The 18,198-nt window shown below is 35.6% G+C and overlaps 1 protein-coding gene across 3 annotated transcripts in view; it reads left to right on the forward strand.

The window, feature by feature from the left end:
- The window catches only part of LAMA2 (laminin subunit alpha 2), a 346,447-nt gene that overhangs the window by 143,212 nt on the left and 185,037 nt on the right, over window positions 1-18,198 (forward strand). The window lies entirely within an intron of this gene.

Here is an 18,198-nt window from a genome sequence, read left to right on the forward strand (position 1 = left end):
ATCCTGTTCATGGCCTGTAAATTGTTAAAGAGAGTCAGGCTTACTTGGCTGGGCAAGGGGGAGTTTCTTCTATAATATTCCATGTCTGGTGAACTTACCCTGAAATAATAACTGATACTTTTCCTGACAGAATTTCATCTTACTTCTAGTCAGTGAGCGAAATAATGGTAGGAATATGCACAAATTATTTGAATGTGGAAGATTTTTTTTAGTGTAATTTGGAGGTCCTTTGTGGTTACTGTCAGATATCGCTGTATGAATGAAGCAATTTGCCTTAATAACTGAACCATATAAATTTTTGATACTACAATAACACTGAAAGCACTCGAATTACCACAGTACATCTTAACTGTCATGTTGTATCACATAAACTGTAGTCATAATGGCATGCCTAGGCCAGATGATTTATGCTATGGAAAGGGAAATGGAAATAGAATATTGAGAGTCCTTATTTGTAAACTCAATAAAACATTTCTCTAAATAGCTGAAACTGAATAAAACCAAATTGCTGAATCTAGATAAAAACATCCTTTCTTGAGAATAACTGCTAGCTACAGAATCATTGGTATTTCAAGCGTGCAAACTCTAATAATTTTTGTCTTAAGAAACACAGAAAAAATTTTAGGAAATCTTTTACCAAGATGTACACTTCTGTTGTAATTTATAAACCTTGTGTCACAGAAAGCTGCCTCTCCTTTATATTGTTAAAATTATTGCTCTTAAATAGTATTCCCCAAAATATAATTGAATAGCAAGAGGTAGTAACCATTCTGAATTTCCTAGTTTTCAAATATAGCTCCAAAACCTTTTATCAAATAATTCTTTTAATATGAAATTGGCGTGTCCTGTGTGTGCCTCTTCGATGTTGACTGACATATGTGTGCTATCTGCTTGTTTTACATCCATCTCCAACTGCCTCTTCTGGAGGAGAAAAACATTATAAATAGGATGCCCCTGCACAGCCTTCAGCTTTTTCTTTTTCATCTAAATCTGAGTGACACGAGGCTATGTGATACTGGTCTTTGACTGTGTCTCGGAGACATTATAAATAACAATAGGCTGTAGATGGTACAGGATTCTTGTTTATGTCAGGGTGGGACAAAAACATGAGCAAATTAGTCTAACATCACCATGCCCTTTTAGTCTTCTAAATATATGTGCTGCTACCAGAACTTAAACATTGTTGTATAAAATCAGGTAATTTTTCGAAAAGCCATGTAATTTGCATTTGAACTGCAAAATCGACCACTGTTTTTGATTCAGAATACATTTGGGAGTAATCTGGAGGAATTTAATTTCTAGAAATAAAATATCTAGTGGATAATTTGAGGGAATGGATTTAAAGTGGCTAGTATTAAGGTTTTAGTAGGTATCATAAAACAGTTTATATTCTTGCCTGCCTACCTTATCATAGCCTACCGAACTAAGGATTGCAGCAATCATAAGGACTTGTCCTCTGTTAAACCTTCTAGTATCTGAAAAATTGCATTATTCTATAAACTCTAATTACATTTTAGGTATTTGAAAACTCCATTTAGTTTTTGTTAGCAGTTTCTTAAATTGTTTTGACAACAGATCTGTAAGTTTCTTTTAAATATGTGTCCATGTTGTAAGAATTTGTCTGAAAGTGTTATGAGTTACAGTATAACATTTGATCACAGCACAGAAAAGGAAGTATGAAATTAATTAAAAATCAGATATCCAACTCAGCAGGATAATGCAAAACACTTGTTTATTTAAAGTCACTGCAGAAGCGTTAGGTGTGTGTGGTATTTCAGAAGTCTAACATTATGTATATACTCTGCCTCTGATGCTTCATCAAAAAGCAATTCCATAATTTGTATGATGAGTAGAAGTCCCTCACAATTAGACAAAAGTAAACATGATATTCAAAACATGTAAACATATGACACCCCTCCTCACCCCTCTATGACACAAACATGAGAGGTGGTTGAAGCCACTTGAAATTTCATGAGAAAACATCCATCTTTGGTTACATGCTTTATTTTTTTCTCTGCAGCTGCTAGTTTTATCTTCCTTTCAAGGGCCAGCTTTGACTTGAAGGTGGAGATTTAGCCTGCCTTTTTCAGATGATTAGGGCACTACCTTTGGTCAGCAATTGCAGGTTAATTCAGTCCTTAGGTGGGGTTCATCTTAGAACTCAAATCTCTGGGCATTGTTAAGTCTCAAGGAACAGCACACAATACATCCCGTCTAACTCTTCCATCTGGGTTTTGAGCAGAGACTAATGCTGCCATTACTCAAACTGCAGACATGATGGAAATCCTAAACCACTTTTTCTCAAAACCACTATATGCATACTGGCAGACTTGGATTGAGAAGTTTCTGGAATCCAACCCTGTTTTACAGGAATCATTTAAGTTGTACAGCATGATGCCATTCACTGTAAGTAAGGTTAAGATACGCTGGTCCTTCATCAAGCCAGAGAGTGTTGAAAATTAAAGCAAGAGATGTTTGAATGTTAAGCTTTGTTACCTCTTGGAAAAGTTGTTGGACATCATATTTGTCAACTCTACAGACCTAAAGCAGCCATATGGTAGATAATTGTTCTTTCTCTGACTTCTAGTTAAAGACAACAGCTGAAAGTTTTATGTAGTCTGTGCATACAGAAAATGAAGTGGACCTTTTGACCCTGTCACTTCATTTATTTTTGCCTGCTATTTTATAATTAGCTATTTGCTAATTACCTATTTGCTGACTTCTCTAAGTCATTGTTTCTTTGAGTCCAGACATGAAGACACTGTAATAAGCCTGTAGTCAATACATACAAATTCTAAAAATCTGTCAGCCCTTTAAAAGTACTTTACTTGTGGAAAACTAGATTGGGATAGAGTGAGCAGTTTTTTTGGTGACATATTATCTATTTCAGACTGTCTAGAATACCTCATAGCGTTAAATATTGAATAATAATCATAGACTAGATCCTCATGGCTTTTATGTTTATTTCCTTCCATTTGTTTTCATTTCTTAGGCAATTCTGATACAAAAGGCAGAATAATGCAAGCAAATTGCAGTCTATGGCTCCTAGGGGAGAGGGATGGAGTTGAGAACCAAAACATAAAGAAGCATAAATAATACAATAATCAGCTGGAACTGAAATGCCAGGATCAATTGTCCTAAATTATGAATGCATCTAAGCCCAGAAAGCTTCATCTAGTATTGTCATGGTTTCAGATCTCAAGATTTTCTTGATCATAGGACATGATAGAGTTAAATAGACACACAACTCCTTTCCTTTTAGCACCTGCTTCGAAAAGGAAAACAATCTAACATAATACCTTTTGGTGTAAATGGATGAAGTACAAGTTAAATTGTAGTTGGAAGCTACCTTTTTTACCATCAGTTGGTTTTGAAATTATTTGACTAAATGAAATTAATCTAGCTGCAGAATTCCAACACTCAGCTGTGTCTTAAATTCAGCCAACAGACTGATTTTTTTAAGCATGTGTCTGTATCACTTTTATTGTCAGGGAAGCGAAGCAGTGACACTTAGGTGGGCTGGCATGATCTCTCTTTGTACGCCTTTGTAAGAAAACCCTTTCTTTCGGCTGGTTATATGGGCAGTTTAGGCCGTCAGTAGAAGACTGCATATGGGTTGTCCAAATTTAAGCAGGTCACCCTTCAGTAACGTAGCAGAGGTGCTTGAAGTATCTGCTCACTCTGTGAGGGAGTTTTCATCAGTGGTGGTAAGGCCAGTACTTCACGATGAATTTGCCTTTTTTATGCCTTCTGCACATGAAAGCATCAGCCCCAGATTTGAATGTGTAATAAAGCACATCTCCAAGCCTGCAAAAGCAAATTGGGAACGGAGTAGAGAATGTGATCCTCAAGTGTTAGGCATAACATAACAAAAACAATTTTGTAGGGTTATATGCATGTTATCCAAATCTGTAGAAAAAACAGTAATAGGCACCAGCAGCACGTAGTATGCAAGAAATACCCATTCAGTGTAACACCCCTGAAGTTATTTAGAGTTACTGTAAATTTCGGAATTTTTTTAATAGTCAACAGACAACACTTGGCAGAAAATTAAAATTATTCATTTAAACCTAAAGAAAAAATAAATTTTATAAAGACAGCCACTTCAGTATTTTTTGTCTTTGATACTGGAATGCATTCTTCTAAGAAAAAGATGGTTTCGTTTATTGGTATGTTTTTCATTTAATAACAAGTAACATTAATCTAAAAAATGTTGTTTGATTTTAAATCACAGTCTAAACTAGCCTGACTGAAACTAAGTCACCATGGTAATCAGACTCAGTCAACAGTATGAAGTTGTCTTCAATTTATACCAAATGTGCGGTTTATTTTATTAGCACTTATTTCAATATAGCTTGTAAAAATTGAGATAATTGGCAGAGTCAGATATGGAAAAGATGAGACAGAGCAGACATCCAAGGGAAGAGCAAAACATTTTAAGGATTTGAACCCCATCTGACTGATGCTTCCTTTAAGTTTACTTAATTTGTATTTCATGATTTGGTTTAGATTCTTTATTTTTCTTTGAAGTATTCTTTCAGCTTGGCACCATGAAATGGACAGGGGTAGGTCTCTGGATTCTTTCACAGCTGTGGCTTGCCAAATTTTCCTCAATCCCCAGTACAAAGTGGAACAATATTAGTAGTGTCCTACTTGGGGCTCAGCTACCCATGACTGTAGAGAACCACCAAGAGATAAGTAAATTTTGCACACTTTGTTCCTCGTTAATGCTTTTAATGATGTTTGGGTAGCCTGTTGGGACAGTTCATGTACAGCCATTATTGTGATTACAAGGAAACTAAGGATGCCCAGTAGACTGTTACGGCCTCTTTGCGCCTCGGAAATGGGTTGAAACAGGGCTCAAACTCTAGCTGAGTCCACTGACTGCAGTATTTCATATATCCCATGTTACATTTAATTTCGTAGTGCTAAAATCATCTTACACTACCCTAGATAAAAGAGGAAATTTAGTGTGAGTGAAATTATTTCATAAATCTCAAATGTCCTTTGTGTTACCTGCTTACCCAAGTCTGCCTTGAAGGCAAGGGTTTTAATCAATAGAGGCAGTTGAAAAATGGTGAAACAAGCGGGAAATAAAGCAGTTTCACAAAAGAAGGGAAGGGAATGTTAGAGAGAGAGCACTTTGGGGTGTTAGGAAATAATGAAGAAGGAAGTAAATGGGGGGAATATGCTTTCCAGCTTGCAAAGTCTTACTCTTCCATTTCTTTGATCCCCAATACTAAAATACTGAAGGATCTGAAAAAGCAGAAGAAAAATTTTAAAAGTCTTTGACTTGGGAAGAATTTAGAATAGCTAAATCGAAGAGTGGTTATTTAACGACTGCAAAGGAAAACTGGTATTTATGAAAGGGAGGATGCATAGAGGTTTTGTTCTTCTTGTATTTAATTCCTCTTATATACATTCCTCTGCATGCTAAATACTTCATCAGCAAATAAGTGTTTGCTTTGAAAACTATATTTAGAGTTCCTTGCTTATCACAGGGTACCTGTAAGTAAAGTGTTTAATCAAGTTTTACTCAGATTAATCAGAGAGAATTTATAGTCCAGACATCTAGTTCATATTGGGTTGCACCAGGAGTGTGATGAAGGAATTTATGCCCATCACCAAAAGGGTATATTTGAGAAATACTGAAAGGTCACTCTCAAAATGTTGAGAGCCATGAAGAGATGGTGTTAGGTTTAGTTTCTAGATTTCCCTTTATGAATAAATAAACTGCTATTTCTGTTTGATTTACCTGCCTCCCCCCAATTTACTTAAAATTTAAATGATTTACAAAATCTTGAAATAGAATGTAATTGAAATTGTTGAGTTTATATAACTCATTAGTAACACTGCATGATGCCACTGAGCTTCAGTTTTGTAATTTTGTGGTGTTCAATTTTGCCTTCCACATCAAAAAGGCAGTATGCAGCAGGGCAGAAATACTGAGAATTTCTGGTGGTGCACAAGGGAAACAGCCTTTAGCACAAACCATTTGTTGTATTTTCAATCTGTGCTATATTGTTTTTGAAGTTTGACACGCTCAGTAGCATCTGACAATCTCAAAATTGTCTTTACATGCAGCTTCTCTACAAGATGGATAAATTCTGTTGTTTCCATTTTACATACAGGAATTAGCCTTGCTTTTCTATGTATGTGTCCTTAGAAACTAAGTTTTGATGCCTAAATTTGGTTGACTAACTACCTTGTGTCATTAAGAACTTTTAAAACTGAACAGGTGTAGCACAGATGCCCAATAATCACCCATGTACACATGCAATTAGGAAGTCTATGTATGTGAATTTATGGGACTCATATTTTATTGTATGGGTGTTAAGGGAATTTTTAATCAGTTCATAGATCTGGGAGACCTAATCCAACTACCTTGGTTAACAGCATTTTACATCTATTGTCATTTACAAAAAGGTGTTGTGTTTGTAAAACAAAATATTGGCAGGAGCCACTGATTTTTAATAAACAAGGCAGCGTTACTAAAAAGAGTACAGAAGATGTAGAAGTGGTATAAATGGTTGAAAACTGTACAAATTCAATTGAGACATCATTAGTGAAAGAAAACCCAAACTGATATTCAAAGTGTACACAAAGTAATGCTTTTTAAAATTTGTGTTAGTTTATGGGAAGCAGTAACCATACTGGCTGTAATATACATCCAAGGAATTGAATAGTGAAATGGTAACCAGAACTGATAAAAAAAGTAGCACAATAGTGATCAGAAGCTTGAATTATTTGCTTCATTTTAACTTATGTTTTCACAGAGTCATCATTCTAAGCATATTAATACTGAGTATCATGCTTTGATCTAATACCTGAACAGGGTGTGAAGCATCCTTTTTTTAAATCCTGTAGGTCCTGTGTCTCATATACACTATTCCATATCTCATCTACCCTGACTGTTCTAAATGGACTCACACTGCTTTGCTAAATCTCTAGAAGGCAAAATGAGATCCATTACTTTACATTTACATTACTTTCCTAGTAAGTTTGCATACTGTAAGATGATCTTTAATGGAAGAGAATGATGGCGAAAGAGATTTTATTTTGCAGAGAGAGACCATAGCTTAATACAATAGATTTATTTACAAAGTGGGAATTTTAAATATTCAGTAAGTGTTTAGAAGTAAGGATTACCATAACTATAGAATAAATTTGTATTTTTCTACTTTGACCCAATGTACAAAAGGGTTAAGACCTCAATATTTGGCATATTGAGGGGATAATCATGTGCTAGAACCCTAACCTGATCTGCAATGAATTATTAAACAAGTGGTTTGTTGGATGATGGAATACTACCTGCAAAGCAGTGCTCGTCTCCTAGAGGCACATCCAGAGCTAACTGAATTGAGCCAATTAGACTGACTGTCTCTTCAATGTGTTGTGACCTATCAATGGTAATAGCTTATTGTGATGATAAATGAACCCATCTCTCAAACTGAAGCCTGAGTACACACTTCAGCAGTTTCCCTGAATCATAGGGCCATTACCTATCAACTTCAGATTGACAGGAGTGGCAGCAGTGAGAGCAGATGGCATGCATGAGTAGAGACAGATGATTGCTTTACCCAAATGAATGTATTTGGACTTATTTTTGGTGGGGTTGTTTTGTGGTTTTCTTGGGTTTTTTAATGGGCCTGCCTTAACATTCCATATTTTGCTGGAATGTTTCTGACAATAAATGCAGTACCAACTCTGTCTCCTGAGATGGCTGGATGAATTTCTGATTGGTATCTTACGTATCTTTTCAGTTTTTAGGCATTCTGTGTTGTGATACAGGTTAATATTTTTTTTTTTCTAATTGCAGAGTGTGATGTATGTTTGGCCCTCTTAGCTCTATCACTTTATTTTCCAGAGCTAACTTCCTCAGAAAAATGGGCAAGATAGAAGAGCTGAAACATTATCAATATTTTTCATTATTTTATTACAAGCTTTTGAAACGTTAAGTATCAAATATCATTAAATACTTGACACTTCTGGATCAATTCCTTGGCTAGTTTAGGTCTTTTTAGAGATAGGAAAATTTTTCACAGTGAAGGCAGTCATTTTAACAACTTTCTGTGTCAGTTTTCTTCTAGGCTTTTTTTTTTTTTTAAAGGATTTCAAGCGTGTTTTTTAATTAAAAATAATAGTGCCAGAGATTTATCTCTTCAGTCTAACATCCTAAAAGATGATTTTGGTTATGACTCAATTTTTAAAATGAAATTGCAGAAGAGAAATGGCTTTGTATATTCCTAAACTCTGTCTCAGTTATCTATAAGATAGCTCCAGTCTGCTCTGAAGGTATGACCTGGAGTGAATAGTCCTTTAAATGAAACAGTTTAAGCAATGCAATTAGCCAGTCAGTACAGCAATCCTCTCCATATCCACGCATCTCTTACTCAGTATGTCTCATACCAGAAGGTTTCCTGACCTGTGTCCTGGTGAGCTCTGCCTCACTGCAGCACATACTTGACCATGCAGTTACCAAGGGAAAACTTGCACTATTCTAAGTTTGCTTTGCCAACTAGCTAGCTTGATTGCAGAAATATTAATGGATATAAATACAGTGAATAGTAATCTGTAGTTTTCTATCAATATAGTATCTTCCGTGCTCCAGAAAAACCATAACACAGTGTTTCATTTACTTTGAAGTTATTCGAAGCTCAGATGATCAAAGTCTGTCGTAATAGAGAAGAACTTTTTCTTCTTACATTTTTTAAATTAAATGCAACAATAGAGAGCTGTACATATATCTAGAAATTTTAAATGTTTGCCAAGTTAAAAAAAAAAAAACAGATGGAAAAGTTAAAAAAGTGAAATTTAAACTAATAGATCAGTATTCTATTTGTACAGCAAGAAGACTTCAATAAACCTTAGCAGTAACAAGTAATAAAACTGGTGGACCGAAACCGCATTTTTTAGCTTAGTAAGTAGATTTGTAACAACAGATGCTGTTCAAGCTAATCAAAGCAATTGATACATTGTTTGGTCAGCTGTGTTTTATTACTTGAACGTGTGAGCTAATTCTGTTTAGTCTGCTGTGATGAAAAGTCCTTTTGAGAAAGAGCTTTCTACAGTTTCATTGCTGAGATTCTTCTGTGCCATGCAGCCCTGTGAATTTTTCCTCTCTTTCATAGATGATGTATTAGCTCAGTTTAGGTAGATGCACAAAAATCCAGTTTTGTCACTGTCCTGTGTCTTTTGTTTTATATCAAATATGTGATAAATATACCCATACATTGGAATAAAAATCACTTTATACATGTGTCTCATCTGTTGAACAAAAATATGTATGTATAACACAAAGGATGAGAGAGAATAAAAATAGCCAAATAAGATAAACCACAGAAAATTAAATACAAGAATGATCAAGTCAACTTTTTTCAAAAAACTCTCAAGTTTTTGTTAAAGCTAGCTGACACGGCTTCATTAAAATATTGGTTGGGCTTTTTCCACTAAACATTCTCAAATTTTCTATTAGCAACTTCAGAGAGAGATACTTTGTTTCAGAATTTGGAAAGTGTGAGCCTCTTAGGCGTTAATGGAGAAGGCTGAGGAACTGCAGTTCGCCTTTGAGGGTATGTCACAGCAGTTTTCTTCCAGTAGTAGAAAAGTTCTAGCATTTGGTAAGAAATTGGAATTGTTTATCCTGGAGAAGAGGCTCAGGGGGACCTTACTGCTCTCTATAACCACCTTAAGGGAGGATGTAAACAGGTGGCCATCGGTCTTTTCTCCGAGGTAACAAGCAACAGGACAAGAGGAAAGAGAATCAAGTTGTGCCAGAGGAGGTTTAGATTAGATATTAGGAGATATTTCTTCACTGAAAGAGTGGTCTAGCATTGGAACAAACTGCCCAGGGAAGCAGTGGAATTGCCATCCTTGGAAGTGTTCAAAAACGTGTAAGATGTGGTGATTAGAGACATGGTTTAGTGGTAGACCTGGCAGCCTTACATTAATGCATGATCTTCATCACAGAGGTCTTTTCAAATCTTAATGATTCCAGGATAACGCAAAATCTCTTATTCCCACCATAGGTATGATCAAGTAGATGATTTTATCAGTAAATCGCCAGACTCATTACCAGGCCTTCCCAGAGCTCCATGAAACAAAACATCCTTTTGCATGCAATATTCAAGGAAAATAAATGATAGCTGAAAGATTTGGGATAGGCAAAAGAACTCTCCTAATCTCAGAGTCTCTCATGACTGTCCCTGCTCTGTCTCAATTTTAAATCAAATAGAAGTGCATTCACCATTCAGGGGTGACCTCATCAAACTGTGAAACCTTTTTGAAAATGTATGACAAAACACATTTCTTAATTCAATTTACTGAGTTACAAATCTGATGTTTTTCTGAAAGTTACAGACAAAATTGAAATTATGTAAGACAAAAGCTTCCAAACTTTCAATGCACGTTTTTGTGGGGAAAAAAAGGTTACGAGGTTCACATACTTTAGTTAAAATAATGAGAGCAGGAGCTTTTTACCTAAGTTATATGTGTTTATAAATATTATTACTGACTACAGTGTGCTTTCAGTCTGCCATTTATATACTTGGCCATCTATGAGAGTATTATTCCAGGCAAATATGAATAACTTAGCTTGAGGTACTTTTCCTGTAAATCATTATTTAGCTTCTTTGTCAACTTTGTTTCCCAGTACTGCGAAGGATTTTTGTTTTTTTTTTTAAATACTTGCTTTTGAGAAATAAGATAATTCTGGGCAATTATCTGTAGATGTATTGTACTTTATTCTGATCACATATAATATGTTCTAAAATGTAATGCACCTTTGACTTGCTCTCACGATTTTTACAAGATAGTTCTTTCAGGGTGTCTTTTGGTGCTTTGTTTGGCTAAATGCTGCATTTAGAAAATGGTTATTCTATAAATCTATGAAATGTTTTATGACAAGCAGGTAAAGTAAAAACTTATAGTAGATCCATTAAAAAGTATTGCTTTGTTTTCTTCAAAAGATTACTGGTGTTTTTAACACAGAAGATCTAATTTAAATTCTTATGTAGGTTTCCTGTATGTATTTTGCATGTTTTTTTTTTTTTATTTCAATTTAAAATTTGCTAATTTACATCCATTTATGCATAAAAGATATTTAGAACATGTAGTGATATTCTGCACTGTGACAAAGCAGAAGACGGTGTTTTTCAAATACAAAAATTTGGGCTGGTTTGAAAGCCAGGGCTTTTTGAGAGGAAGACGACAGATTATTTTCTTAGTAACATAATGAAATTTTTCTTGTGTTTGGAGAGAAAGCCTTAGTCTAAAGAGATTTTGATCTGACCTGTTGAAGTCCTTCTGACATTTCTACAATGCAAGTTTAGTTTCATTTTCAAATATGAAAATCTTCAGAGAGCTGAAAAGCCACTCTCTCACTCTGTTGAGGTACCTGAGATTGTTCCGCATGCCCAGAGCAGCACCAGAAATAACTGCAAAGTGACTGCAGTCAACCATGTCTTTGAAAATGATGTCCCAGAGTTTCTTGCCTGTTAACAGCATGCTGCTTTCTAACGTGGGGAAGCCCAGTTTTCATAACTACTACAGCATGTATGCTATTGCTGCAGCATTTCATAAAGCACTGAAAACACTGGGTATTTACTGAAATGTCTTCACTTTGCTTGAAGAATGTGGTGAATTTAATCTCACAATTCAGGATTTATTTTGCTTTAGGCAAGTAGTGACTACCACTTTAAAATAAGTGGATGTTAATTAATGCTTGAATACAGCAGATATATTGGATAATGTGGATACAAATTCACCTTATTAATGAAAAGATCCATCATAATGAGTATATTGCTGTCTTGCTGAATTATGATGGAATTCTTATGGAAGGATAAATGACATCCATTTTAAAACCTAATGGGTATCATTATGGTCAGTGCTAAAACAATGAATACCAAATGAATGAGTAATAGGAGGCACACTAAAACTAAATTTTATTCATTAACTCAGTCGGTAAAAATGTGTAATCAGTATCACAGATTTATGTACACATCCTAGTTAACTGTGCATGTGCTTTGGGCAATCTGGGACCTTCAGGAAAATTTGACCAGAGTATCAAAAGCATTCTTAACCACTTCACTAGAAACACGTATATATGGTCTATATGAAATAGTGAAAGTGGAAAAAAAAATAGCCTGAATACTGCCCAAAATGCCATAAATAGTTTCTTTTCTTCTGTGTACAAAGAATCTTAAATAGAAATCCCAGCAGTATGGCAATAGCAATTAAGCAAACATTTTGTAATTGGTGTGCTTTATTATCCTGGCTAAATGAAGAGAAATGTGAATACTCAGTGACTTGAGCTACCCTGATGAGTACATCTGCTTGGGACAGCATTCAGCATCCCATTAGAAGCCAGCATAAAACCACCCCATAAGGCAGGTAGCTCCAACTACGGGGGTATATGGCATGTTCACTGATCTCAAACTTCCCAATTCTCTTAGAGTTGTCCATAGGGCTGCTTTGTCATGGTAAGCTCTATGAGGGCCTTTAGTAATTTCTCTTTATTAATTAATAAGCTAACTTTTTTATTTATTCCTTGTTAGTTTTTGTGTCAATTCACCACAGGGAAATTCAAATTGCTGCAAGCTTTAGAGGCAATTATGTTGTTAAAAACTGGTCTAAAAATATCACATGAGCTCACTGAATTCTTTGTTTTTAGGGAGGGAAGAAAGGAAAAGGTGGAATTCAGAAGGGGATTGTAACTAGGAAGAGTGTAGGTCCATGCTTACGTGTGATCTAATTCTCATCTGGCTGACTAGCCAGAAAATGAAGAGTAGTTTTAAGTATGTGTCATTTTTGTGGGTGATTTTTTCTATTTTAAGATTACTAAGGCAAAAATTCTCCTATTTGATCTTAATCAGTATTGGGCATACTTACATATATTTGCTCTCTTATTACAGATCTTTGATCTTGATCTATATTAGGTGTTCTGTGAATCAGTATAAAGCATTCAGCTGTGGCTCTGAAGAGCTTTCACCTGCAATACTGAAAAGAAATGGAAGCACAATCTGTAATAAACCAGTAAACCGCAAACAGGGCTCACCCTGCAGATCTGAGAAGAAGAGTTTGTCCTCAGAGAGGGAGGTCATAGATTCAGGTTTAGAGCAAGTCTTGCCAAGTAGCTTTATTTTTTTCCTCAGAGAAAACAGAGAGATCTATGTTAATATATCACCTTCTGAGTATGTAGCTATTATTACATTAGTATGACACCAAAACAAAGGTTTTTCTCAGTTCTTTACATAGAATCATAAACCATTAGTATGTTTCCTAGGGAAAGACAAAGTTTGAGAACATAACAATATCTAAACTGCACCAGAGGAAAGTCCGTCCAACCCAGCAGCCTGCTTAATTGCAATTGCCAGCAAGTGCCAAGGGAAGAGTGTAAGAAGCTGGTAAGGATATAATGATACTTCATCACATACTTTCCTAACCTCAGGCAACCTGTAGCCTAGGTACCTCAACTCTCTCTTTGGATTTAATGGTCTTTATTCTTCCTAACTTTAAAACCTTTATCACATAAAAATCTAACAATAAATGAAGGTCTTGTTTGAAACAGAAAGTCTAATTCTCTGGCAGCCCACTCTGTGTCCTGCCCTCCCCCATTGTTATTTGATTTTGAATTGTCCCTGAAAAAGGGTTTGTATAGGAAAATCTAAGAGATCGAAATTTATGCTGGCAATTCAGATAAGTGGCCTGGAGGGAAAATTACCTGTACTTTGTAAATGAACTGTAGGTGTTTTGTCATGACGTCAAAGCACTAACTATTGTTTGCTTCTTGTCAATCAAGTTATGCTATTGCATTTGACACTCATCAGAGAGAAGGAAGATATTTTGTGATTATTGTGTAGGAAAATCCTTTTAAATGGTTTTCAGGGATGAGTTATTTCTGTCTTCACATTATAATCTGCTAATTGTTTATAACAATTATGTTGGCATTGATTAGAATCTGTATGTCCTTGGTATTAACGCATTAAGAATTTTTAAACATATCTTTGATTCAGGTTAGTATGAAAATAAATGATGGAACAACATACTGTTATCACTCTTCTAATTTATGTGATTGTGTCATACACTCCATTTTTGTACTGCAGTAAATCAAAAGCAGTGAGCCCTCGAAAGTGATCTGAGCCAGTACTAAAATAGCTAAATAAGGTTGAAGGATGGGAAGAAATAAATCAGATCAAGTAGCATCACAGGCAGATATAGAAAAAAGAATTAGTGCAACTACTTTTCAAGGCATATTCTGGTTTCTTGAGTGGGCCCATGCGAGAAAAATAATGGTACAAAAAATGCTTTTCCCAGCTTCTGTTGTCTCAGTTCTATTGCAGAAATGAGGTCAGTACTTCATTCCACAAAACCTGCTTTTTACTAACCAAGAAAGTGAGTTTTGTGGGACAGCTAATAGTAGAAAATTCTATGTGATCATGCTCTCATCCTTTTTAGTCACCAGTTCCTCAGCTGTGGTAGAGCTCACTGTACTCCTTTAAAGATGCATGAATTCATGATATTTTGTGCACTATCAACATCAGTTATGAGACAAAGAAGATATACTTCATTTCCTAATGTCTTGACTTTAAACATCTTTCTCTGGGCCATAGGAATGACAGTGTGTGTCCTCAAAGTGGAATTGTGATTTTTGTTCTAAGCTGTATACTGCTTCAGTAGCAACTCTGCATTGGTACTGTCTTCTGTATTCTTGTAGACACCACAAGTTGCAGATGGCCAGTTTTTGGTCAATGAACATAGTTCCACTGAGTGACTGTCACTGTTTCTTGTATAGCTGGATCCAGTATATAAATGTCTTAACAATTACTGTAATTTTTAAATGTTGTTAGTCATATCTTGTTTCACGTCTCTTAAGTTACTGATTAAGCCTTTTAGGTATTAGAACACCATGAACTTGAAAACAAACCCCTTCATAGTAGAAATTACTGCTGGAGCACTTTGACTAGAAATCAAGTCTTTACAAAAATGTTCAAAGGGAATTGTGGAGTTCCAGCAAAAAAAAAAGAAGTTATGACTTTGTGAGTCAAGTAAGCAAATAATGATGACACAGGCACCACAGCAAATTACTCACTTCAGGGTTCCTCCTCCTTCCCAAAAATGCTCTGCATTAGATAGAGCTATAAAAACAATCTGACCTGAGAAATTCTCATGCTGTAGGGACTCAGGATTAGGTCCTGCTCCAACAGTCAGTTCACTTAATAACTTCTCATGTCTGAAGTTACATTATCCACTTTTCCGTCTTTTATAGGATCCAGCTAAGCTAGATCAATATCCTGAGGAAATGTGGCTTTCTATTTTAGGATGACATTTTCCTACTTGGCAGGATATTATCTTCATCAACATGTGTACAATATGGTAGTAATTTATGTCTGTTTCTTAGTTTGGTAAAAGTCTTGCACAGTTGTAAGTATTAGGACTTACAACTATTACTTTAGACAATTTTAAATGCTCTTAAAGTATAATATACTTCCTCATTTTACTGTAAAATGATACTATGGTATCTATTGAGTCAAGAGCTATAACTGTACTAAAATGAGGGCCTAATCATTTAATAATAATTTTCATCATGAACTTCTCATTCCAGTAGGCTGAAACTGAGGTAATAAAACAGTTCTTGGGCCAAAACACAACATACAAAATTCTTTATTCAATGATGTGATGGCACTTGGATTGAATGAATTTTAAATACACAGATTACTGAAAATGAAAATGAAAGTTTGCGGTAGTTTTTGAGCTACACTGTCAGAGTTGTTGCTCACATGGGTACTTTAAGGACATGTCTGTTTTAATAATCTAGGATTTTCTCTGTTCTCTAGTTTTGAGGGCATTGGTATGGCCACATTATTGAAACACTGTGCTGTTGAATTAAGAGCAACTATTAAAGAATACTCGAGTAGTGTGCAGTTTCGGGTGCCACAATATAAGGAGAATATAAAGCTACTAGAAAGTGTCCAAAGGAGGGCAATGAAGATGGTGAAGGGCTCTCCAGGGAAGCCTTATAGCTAAGCAGCTGAGGTCACTCAGTTTGGTCGGCCTGAAGAAAAGGGGACTGAGGAAAGACCTCATTGCAGTATACATACATCTAGTTGACTGTGCAAAAACTCTGAACCACGTTAATTGTTTAGCAGCATGAAAGTCACTAGGGAAAATAGTTGTAAATAATTTAAACAGTTGTGATTTTCTGGGTCACCATGCACTTTATCAAATGAACTTCCTAAATGGGAAATGCAGAAATCTTGCCAAATAATTAGGTCTATTCTGGTGTGTTAAGTTCACAAGCCAATTTTGATGACTTCCTGTGTAATCAGAGGAGAGAGACAAGTTCCCCCGGTGGACAATTCATAGCATTAACTTATGCTCTACGTGAATTTACGGATACCCTCTGCTTCCTCACTGACAGTGGAGGAACATTGGGATTATCATCTCTAAAACTAAATGAGGTATATAACATTAGATGGGGCTAGGTCCCCTGCAGTTCCCACTTTAACTTGAAAATATTCCGTTTGGAAAAATGCTAAAAAATGCTGACAAAAGCTTGATAAAAGAGACCAAATCCTGCGCCATTCATGAGAAGTTCTTTAGGTTGTAATTTATGTTGGAAATCTCTTTGAGAGTCTGCACTGGACAGTTTACTTTGCAGTTACACTTTTTTTACTTTACACCCTAAAGGAAGCTTAAACACAGGAAGTCTCATTGTGGCTCTGGTATTAGATTTATGATAGAAGCCTGTACAGACAAGTTAGATATCCTGTGCAATAACTCCCAGATCTCCAATCAGGGATACAGCTCACAAAAATAATAGTTGTCATTTTTCTCAATTACAAATGAAACTAAGTTACGGTGTCCCATGTGTAACATAGCTGTAAGGAAACTACAGTCAATATAATTTGTAAATCATGGTTTACACATGACAGAAATGTTTATATGTAAGTAATTAAAATGCTTGCATGTGGCAGGTTATAAAGCATCAGCTTTCCAAACTACAATCTTTAAGTCAAAACACATAATTTGTAAACATTGTTAGAATCAGCTCATGATTGCAAAGGTCTCTGTTCCATCCAGTCATGGCTGTGTATTGTTCCAGTGGAAAATATAATTGCTATTAATAAATATTTATGTATATTAACTTTCTGCATATGATGAAGCAACTGGAAACGTCTCAGCAGCACATAACCAGCCAGTTATTTATAGATCCTCAGCAGAACAAAGGGGTATTTATTAAATAATTGCCCTGGCTCTACTGCTGTCAGCAGGGTGTTGTAAGTATTCTGAGTTAACTTTTAATAATCTAGGTCAGATATTAATTACTGAATTCCCAGTCTCTCTAGTTTAGACTGCTTCCAGTCCTTGCACCTCTGAATATAATAAAAATTCAGTGCAACCATTCACTAACTTTTGTACAATTTCGCACCAACTTGATGTTGGTACATAGATTAAAAAAAAATCTGATGAAAGCATTTATGTAATAGACAAAAGCAATATAGAGTCAGCATATCCAAATAAGGAGATAACTCAGTGAGTGGAGAAGTAGGTTTAATTGAATGGAAACACATGAGATGAACCCTGAGTAAAAACAAGGTCATCCTGTGCCTAGATAGATTTCCAGGAAAAGTTACTTAACTTCTGTGGGATTTAATTTAAATTAAATGTGCTGAAAGCTGCATAAATATTTGTGCCACCCAGGAGAGTGTGATTATGATAGCAGTTCATGTCCTGATGCATAGTCAATGCTTTCCTACCCTCCTTTGAACTTTAGCATAAACTCTATAGTGTCTTGAGGGCCTGCCCTTACCAAGCAGAAACTCCTGTTTTCTTAGAAAACAGCAAGTGATAAGGCACTGTGGAGTCACCTGTGATTTACAGTAAGTAGCCAAACTAACAGTCAGTTGTAGACCCACTTAAATTACCTAGCTCAAATATTTATTCTGCACCTTGGTGTTCTCACAGTTGCTTCTCCCCTAGTGCAGCTAGATTTTTAATCTGAAGAAGGGTAGTCATAATCAGCACTGCAGATAATTCATGTGCATTCATTTCAAGGGTGAGAAGATACAACCATGAATGAAGAGCAGGGATTCTGGCAATATGGAAATCATTCTCAAGTGTGTCTGGGTGAATAATCCGTCTTTCATAAGGCAATTAAAAAGTCTGGAGAAAGCTAGTGGGAATTTATTGGGATCAACT

This window comes from Corvus moneduloides, chromosome 3, assembly GCF_009650955.1.
Source record: "Corvus moneduloides isolate bCorMon1 chromosome 3, bCorMon1.pri, whole genome shotgun sequence".
NCBI lineage: Eukaryota > Metazoa > Chordata > Aves > Passeriformes > Corvidae > Corvus > Corvus moneduloides.